This window comes from Arvicanthis niloticus, chromosome 4 (genome assembly GCF_011762505.2).
Source record: "Arvicanthis niloticus isolate mArvNil1 chromosome 4, mArvNil1.pat.X, whole genome shotgun sequence".
NCBI classification, from domain to species: domain Eukaryota; kingdom Metazoa; phylum Chordata; class Mammalia; order Rodentia; family Muridae; genus Arvicanthis; species Arvicanthis niloticus.
In genome coordinates, this window is record NC_047661.1 from 36372255 (window position 1) to 36380614 (window position 8360).

At 41.2% G+C, this 8360-nt stretch overlaps 1 long non-coding RNA gene across 2 annotated transcripts in view; it reads right to left on the reverse strand.

Annotated features, from left to right (window-relative positions):
* Nucleotides 1–400: 400 nt before the first annotated feature.
* LOC143441983 (uncharacterized) overlaps nt 401–8360 on the reverse strand; it is a 23020-nt gene continuing 15060 nt past the window's right edge. For both annotated transcript variants that reach the window (XR_013109816.1, XR_013109817.1), the window contains 2 exons: nt 4814–5012; nt 401–3252 (listed from right to left, as the gene is read on the reverse strand). This is a non-coding gene — a long non-coding RNA (uncharacterized LOC143441983). The remainder of the gene's footprint in view (nt 3253–4813; nt 5013–8360) is intronic.

Genomic DNA, 8360 nt, shown 5'->3' on the forward strand with positions numbered 1-8360 from the left:
ACCCCAGACCTTAGCACAACTGACTCCATGATGAAAGTAAAATTCAGGCTGTAAAACTCAGTTCATAGGCAGCACCATCTGCCAAAGCCAAAACAAGGACCTAATCCATCAACATCCATAGAGTTATGGGAAAGTCTCTCAAAGTAGTAATTTTGCCTTTTAGGTTCTGTATCCCCACTTCTGGCTAACTGTTCTTGTTAACTTAAGTATGTCAACCCAGAAAATGGTTTTTATGCTTAAAAGCTCATAAAGGCTCAGCACTACACTGGGATTCTGAATACCCAATGTAGTCACCAGCCGGCTTATCAAGACTTTCTTTTTATTGGCTTAATGCCATGTCCGAGCAGTCTTTTCTGGTGAACCCAACAATGGTTCCATTAGGCAACTGGTATGTCAAACCAACATTTATTGAGCAAGTGCTTTGCTATCATTTGCCAGAGATTTATTAAAATAAACAGATCAAATGTGCAACATTTAGGATGGGAGCAGTTTCCTTCAGTCATGCTCTGAGCACTTCTAAAGCTGGACATAACCGGCCCACTCTTGTTCATGACAACATTATTTTAGAGATGGAAAGAACCCTGGTAACTAAGAATGTTAGGTTAAATGACATTTCATGTTCCTGAATCCTCACTAAAACCAAAGTACAAGACCTTAAAGACACTCACCCATGACAACAACGAGAAAGAGAGAAGGAATTGGTAATAAAATTGGGTCAGGTAGAAAACAAGAGAGCGAGAGAGTGGATGATAAATGGTACTGCAGAGTTTGAAAACCTGAGGGACGCTGTCAGTGGGGAAAGCCATGCACAACTCCCTCAAAGTGTAGAGCACTGGTTCCCAACCTTCCTAACATCGCAACCCTTTAATACAGCTCCTCATGTTGTGGGGACCTCCAACCATGTCATCATTTTCTCTGCTACTTCATAAGTATAATTTTGCTGCTGTTATAAATCGTAGTATGAATATTTGTGTTTTCCAATGGTCTTAGTTGACCCCTGTAAAAGGGCCATTCAATACCCAAAGCGTTGTGACCTACCAGTTGAGAACCACTGGTATAAAGACTGGCTACACAGGAACATCATGAATTTGTGTCAGGGGAGCTAAGAACAGGATAGTTTTCAGTCGTCTGTATTTGTCTCAGCTGCCCCACACAGCTTCCACTCGATGAAGCCTGAGCCTAACAGTCACCTTGGTTGAAAGCTGAAGAGTTGTTTGAAGGACCATGTAGATTCTGAAATGGAAGAAACCATATATAGTCAAAGAGGGCAACATGTGCTAAAAATAAATAAATAAACCCTCAAATCCCCATTCTGACTCTGCTCCCCAAGCACTGGTGCCTAGGCCTATGCCCGAGCCAAAGCACCTGCACTTGACATATGAACATCGAAATAGAATGCTGCACAAGGTTATTGACATTATGGGTTCCCGGACTGTATTGTGTGTCCCAAATACTAGTCATGTATAGAGCTGACTTTCAACTTTTAGGAATCTCTTTATTAAAAAATAAGATAACTAAGATCAAAAGACACGAGGAAAGTTTCAGATGTGAAAAACAGAGACAGATGTTCACAAACAGCAAAAATGAAGACGGAAGAAACAGAATCCATGCAAAGAGCGGGGAAGATCATTTTCCATGTTACCTGAGAGATTAGAAAACATACTGGTCCCATACAAAGTCGTAAAAAGACAATTAGAAAGAAAACAGTCTAAGGGGGGAAAAAAGACCTATGAGTTAAAAGTACTGTAACAGAAACTTACAAAAATGAATAGAGATGTCAGATTATAAAACAAAACATCTGAAACAAAACAACAACAACAAAAATAAAAAACTTTAACTGGAAGAGAAAGAAGATACTCACCTGACAGGGGAGACACTGTAACTATGAAGCAGGTTTTCAAGAGGAGGCTCATTTTCTGCAACTCTGGGTGAGCTCACCCTTGTGGTTTGTCCACGAAGGTGGAAACTTTACTCAAATGTTGAAATGAACAAGAGAGGGGAATGGGAAGAAAGCACAATGGGAGGACTGTCCTGAGAAGACCCAACACAAGAAAGCTTAGCTCAAGAATTCTAGAGAATGGAGAAACTGAGGCAGAGTTTGGAGTGCATAATGATAGTGACAAAAACAACTATGGAAACCCCATATTAAGGAAATTCTTACATTAAGCCAATTGTGTGGTTAAAAAAAAGTACAGAAAGTTGTGTTTCCTAATCACTCAGTAATTGGTATTTGCATAAAATGATTATGTACACATGGTTCATGTAGAAAATGTAAACAGGCAGAGACTAGACAAAGAAAAAGAAAACCAACTCTTGCCTTCCTTATAATAGGAAATCAAGAATGTCTAAGGCTGAAAAAGCAAGTGGTCCGCTGCTTGGAAATGTGATGCCAAAATTTTTTAAAAGTGAACTTACGTTCAAAAATGGGAAGGGGGAGGGAAAGAGACAGTTGTTTTGTTTTTTATTTTTTAATTACTAATATTGACAGGTCTGGAAAAACAATCTGATTGTACAAATGATAAAATTATGATTTTTTAATATTCCAATAAAACTAAAAATCTACTATATAAATAGAATTACAAAAGAAAAAACTCATATCAAGGGGAGACAAATTAGAAGTTATCAAGGAAAGAAAGATGACTAGACAAGACAGAGAAGCAGACAGCCCCAACCCTGGTCTCACAATTATACTGGTCGGAGGGAGCCATAGAAATGGAGTGTACGGAAAACAGAACTGTGGGAAAACTGAACTGCGGGAGGAGGCTGCTAGCCAGCCTGGACAGTTTCCTCCTGCTCAGAAGATAACCTCCAGTAACACTCAGTAAGCTTGTTTGAAGAAGACCCAGGGGGGAAAAGCGCCTTGTGTTGCCTGCACCTGCAGCACTCTGGGCCGGCTTCCCTGCCTGCTTTCCCAGCAGGCCACAGCTCACCTCCCATCATGCACCTGGTGATGCCCGCTGCCTTTCCTCATCTGATAATCAACCAGGGAACTATTCTACCAGCGTGGGAAAATCCCATTTCTCTCAGTTTCAGCAGTCAAGGTTAGCATTTCAAGACACTATTGAGAAAGCGCATAAAAGGAACAAAACAAACTTGCAAAAATATTAAAAAAATTTTTTTTTTCTTTTCAGAGCTCATTCTACAACTCTGGCAACAGATGGCTGTCTTAATGGCCGCCCTTAGAAAAGCCTCAGCTTCAGTTTCTTTTTCCAGCTTCGACTTTATCTCAGAATCTTGGTTCAGATCACACATCTAATAGGAGAAGAAGAAAAAAAATGTAGAATTATATAATGGGAAGGAAGTTTCCAGAAGCAAAATTAGAATGAAAAGGAGGATAAATACAGAATTTTTAATGAAGATTTGATTTGTTTAAACAAATATCAGTGAATTATCACTTCGTTCTGTTTTTTTTTTCATTCTTGTCTTAAACTTTAAAAATACCTTCTCCTTTTATTTCTTTCTTCAACTATAGCAAAAAGATACGCTCATGTTAAAAACAAAAACAAAACTTTAGCAGACACTTGGTCATCTCTCTGCCCACCCCACCCCCACCACCGAATCTTTGAGAGTTTTGCTGGCCTTGAACCTGAGGCTTCTGTGCGTCAGTAAGCCGAGTGGTAGATCGCCGGTGTAAACCACCACAGGTTACCTCTCGCTGACAAACAGGTGTCAATCAGGAAGTGTGCACTTTTCAGGGCCTTCGTGGCCAGAAGACACCCTGCTAAGCATTCTCTTTCCAATGATGCCTCTAGCCTCCTTTTCCCCAAGACCGACCCTGTTGTCTCCATTATAATGGATGGGACTGTGACCTTCATTATATCAAAAGTAGCTGAGTAACCCTCAGTTGACCATGAGAATAGTATCTGTTTGGAATAGGGATAAAGACCAAGGCCTGTCCTTCCCACTCCCTGACAACTGTTTTTCAAAAATAAACCCAATTAAATTTGTACCAAGTGTAATAAGTACTATGTGTTTGTGATGGCAAATGTCATTGAATGGGGACTTCTGATAGAATCCCAGGGACAATATCAGTATTTTTTGCCACTTGTTATTGTTATAATTTATGTCTGTTATTTAGATCAGTGTGGAAACATTCTATGTTAGCTTCATTTTTGTAGAAATTATCATATTTAAACAGGTCTAAGGAATGAACTCTGGGAAGCTGGCACACAGGTTTGTGGAAGAGTGTTTGCCCAGCATGTGCAATACGCTTGGTTCAACACCAAACACAGGCAGAAATGACTGAACTAGCGTTTCTCTTTTCCAGTCCAAAAATGCACAGTTAAACAGGTAATCATGACATCTGTGGATTTCTTTAGGTAGTGCTGATGGTTTAACATTAAAACTCCTAGTCTATGACCATTGATAAATTTCTGCATTGATTATTGACCTTTACGGTTTTTCCTCAATGCTTTTTAGTCTTAAGTTGATTATTGACCTTCACGGTTTTTCCTCAATGCTTTTTAGTCTTAAGTATACGAGCATGATTTTGCTCAGATGTGAAATCTAAACTAGTCAGATTCAGTAATAACAGTAAGGCTGCTCAGGGTGTTAAGAGAGGACATGGGGGTGGGTAATCCATGGGCATAAAGTCAGTTCTGCAAGCTGGGGCAACCCAAGAGTCCAACAGGACTGCACTATCCCGGCAACATGCTAGACACACATTCCTAAAAGAAGAGATAGCAGGTCAAGAAGACTTTGCCATGGTATAATAAAATAAAGAGAAACTCTCCAAGTCAGAGATTCCACAAATGATTCATGACCCTCTTATTAGTAATGTGAATTCCAGATTTTTAAAGTAAAGAGTAAGCACCTTTGGCTTCAGGGTGAAGTCATTTTAAAACCCAATAATGACTTGAAGAAATGTCTGGAGGCCTGATAATGTCCTTCTGTTTCTGGTATGACATGTGTAATGTGATCTCAAGGTCTTCATGAGTAGCCACTGGTCAGCACTGGGGCCTGAATCATCTTCTGTGGGAAGCTCCTAAGCCTCGGAGAACTGCTCCCAAAGACTGTAAACTCAGAGAAAGGAGCAGAGAAAATTGTAACAATCATTAAAAATGAAAACCCAAAAAATTTCGAGTATCTGGAGATTATGGTTATCAATCATCTAATCTACAATACACAGCTGTTTGTGGCAACAGCATGTCAGATTGGCCCTGTCTTCGGGTGGATAACCAAGTGAGGTGCTATTGTTCCACCGAGCAGCAGCACAGACCAACCTCCACCACAGTTAATTAAGACTAGACGACCAACTTCCAGAAACCTGGAACAGCCAAGATCATTGTCAACCAGGGCCAGAGGATCCACAATCTCTACCCACTGAGCAACTGTAGACTGGGATTAGTGGTGGTTGCAACATATGGCTATTTCCCCATCTTTCCTCACTCTGGCATGTCCATTAGCCCAACTCCGTGTGAAGTCTCCTTTGACCTAGTCATTTCTCTTGGTTTCAGTGGGTTCTTAATAGGATTAGTTTTTGATACATGGCTCTAGCCCTTCATATGTCATGTTGGATTGCAGAAGTTCTCATCTATGATAGATTCTTAACTGACTTTATGAGCACTTTTATTCAAGGAGAAAGGAAGACAGGCCCAGAGGGCTGACATTTAGGAAGGATGAGGGGTTGTTAGTGCCATTGCTTTTGTGTTGACTTTAAAGAACCTATTTAACAAGGGAAAATATGCCTCTTCTACACCAAGGACATCATCCGATGATAATAGGTTTGAAAAATGATCAAGTGGGTAATTAGCATTAAATGTGTTTAGTTTCACACCACAGGAAACAAGCCTAGAAAAGGGCAGGCATGGCAGGCTTTACACTTGGGCATACGTCTGTTGCTGAGTTCCTTAGAAGAAAATGTTTTTAAAAACTGTGTTAGACAAATTAAACCTTAGTTATTCGCTAGCCAGAGGCAGCACATTTGAAATTTAAAGTCTGTCTCTAATCACCACACTGTACGTAGTTCTGTTCTGTAGCTTCAGGCAAGTCATTTGACCTCTTAGTGGTTCACATTTTCTCCTCTTCACAATGTGTGCAGTTGTGGTAGGATTCATGAAAAATGATCACAAACGACTTGGGAAGTACTGGTGTAATGATATACATCTTCCTCCACGGGACCTATTACTGACTTTGCTGCCTTGAACATAATAGGAAGCTCAGTAAATGTTCATCACATTGATAGATGAGTAGATCAACGGCTGGATTGATAAGTGAGCAGGGGAATAAACCATCTAAATATGTTTTTCGATGTTTTCTCACACAGGCAAGCCCAGAATATTTTATGCTGTGTGTGTGTGTCTGTGTGTATGCTTAAAATATTGTCCAGTCATGCCGGCTCAGTGCCAGCGGGGTTGTTCTTCCCTCTCCACTCCTGCCTGTCAGTTTGCTCTCGCTCCTTTCTCCATCCTTTTTCTTTCTGCCGGTATCTCCTGCTTGTTAATCTCTTACTACCTAGATAATCTCACTTACTCCTCCTCAGTCATTTCAGCGCCAACTCAGATTGTCCACAACTGGTCTGCAGAGGTGAAACCCATCACAGCACATACCACTCACACAGAGAACCCAGAGAAATAAGGTCAGTGCTCAATGGTGGTGTCCCTATCAGCCTGTCATTTCATATTAAGCATGTCACTGACTCCAAGAAAAAAAAAGAGACATAAAGCACTCACAACCTCTGGGGATGTTTCAAAACAGATGATCATGTGGACAGTTTTGGGGAAAGGAGAGTTCCTTGGCTCCAGAAGATCGCTCAGAAATCAGCTACACAGCACAGCTTATGTAGCTGGGCTTGCTGTAGGCTCACTCTCTGCAACCACTAAGACACTAACTCAGGGAGGTTACAAGTTCATGGTCAGCTTAAGGAACTCAGGCCCTGTCTCAAAATAAGAAGAGTTCTTGGGGAAAAATTCAATTAGTATGATCGTTTAGCACATGGTAGAATGTAGGTTCAGTTCCATATTCCGTGAGATTACCGAAAGAGAGTTAGGGAGAAGGCTTATCAACATTTCTGGGAGCTTATGGCAGTGTATGATGACAGCTTTGAATTTAACATGTGCTCTATATCTCTCTTGAACTTTATGACCAAATAAAAATAGGTTTTTAAATCAAAAATCAAGAACTTACTCACTCTTGTGGCTGTTTAGTTCACAGCTGAAAGTTCAGTTCTCTGTTCTCTGAGCCTCTTAGATGCTGCTGCGTCCAAGTTTTATTTTAGCTACAATTTTAAAATTTCACTAACTTGAAAGAGGGAGTGGAGCAGCCAAGAGCACATGGAGATAGATCCTGGTCAGTACAGGGAAGCTACTCTTTTTTCAGTCAACCCTGGACTGAAAGGTTTCCAAGCTACAAGAGTCAGTCCATTCTGCTTGAGACTGCTGGGCAAAGTCTGCCTCATCATTGACAGTCAAAGAGTGACCTTTTATCAACCTGCTTCAAGAAAAGATGGAGTCAGTGCCAGAGAGCTGGAAGGAGGCTTGGAGTTAGTGCTGCAAGCAAGAGCTTGAGACATCCATCGATCGGCCAAGATCCCATGTGTGGTTTGAGAGCACTGGATTCCAGACCTGCAAAGTCTGGTTAATAATGGGTTTCTGCACTGATCAGTCATTTCTATTAATTTTTTTAAAAACCTCAAAATCAGCATAGCAATTCCATCAGTGAGGTTTTTTTTTTAATAGCCAGTCTCCTTTTCCCTATTGATCCTTAATAGAGATGATGTCCTTGGAAACATTGGCATTCTTTATTTTTATCCAACAAAATAGGGTTAGACACTACATGCTCTTATAGGCAGAGTTTTTAAATCCTGATAGAAGTTGAGCGTAGAGTGTTGGCGGTAGGGAGACTGAATTGTTGATTGATGGACATGAAGTCACAGTTGGAGATGACAATCGGGTGTACATTCATTTATAGTCAGTACTGTTAAGCTCTGCATCCCCCTCCTGCCCTTCATGGCCTGATCCTTTGCCATCACAACTGGTGGATGGATTCTGGGAGAGGAAGCAAAGATGGGATGGTGGGGAGCTAAGTGACCTCAGGTGGCAGGGTAAGCACTTTGAGAACAGACTCTCCACTCTCCGGAGGCAGCTTCAGTGAGACAGCTTATTTTAACGGGGAACAAAGGCTATCCAAACCTTTGGGGTGAGTAGGGGCTATCAGAGTGACTGTACATCATTGGCCAGTGTTCTGGGATGCCTCATTTACATAAGAAGGAACTCGAGGTACTGCTGCACATGATCATATAAGAGGAGAAGTTTATGGTAGGCAAAGGTGGGGCCACTGGGCTACATGTGCAGGAACACAAAGGCCAAGGGGAGGGGAGGTGCGATTCTACTCTTGCTCTGAGCCTATCCCCTTCCCTCATC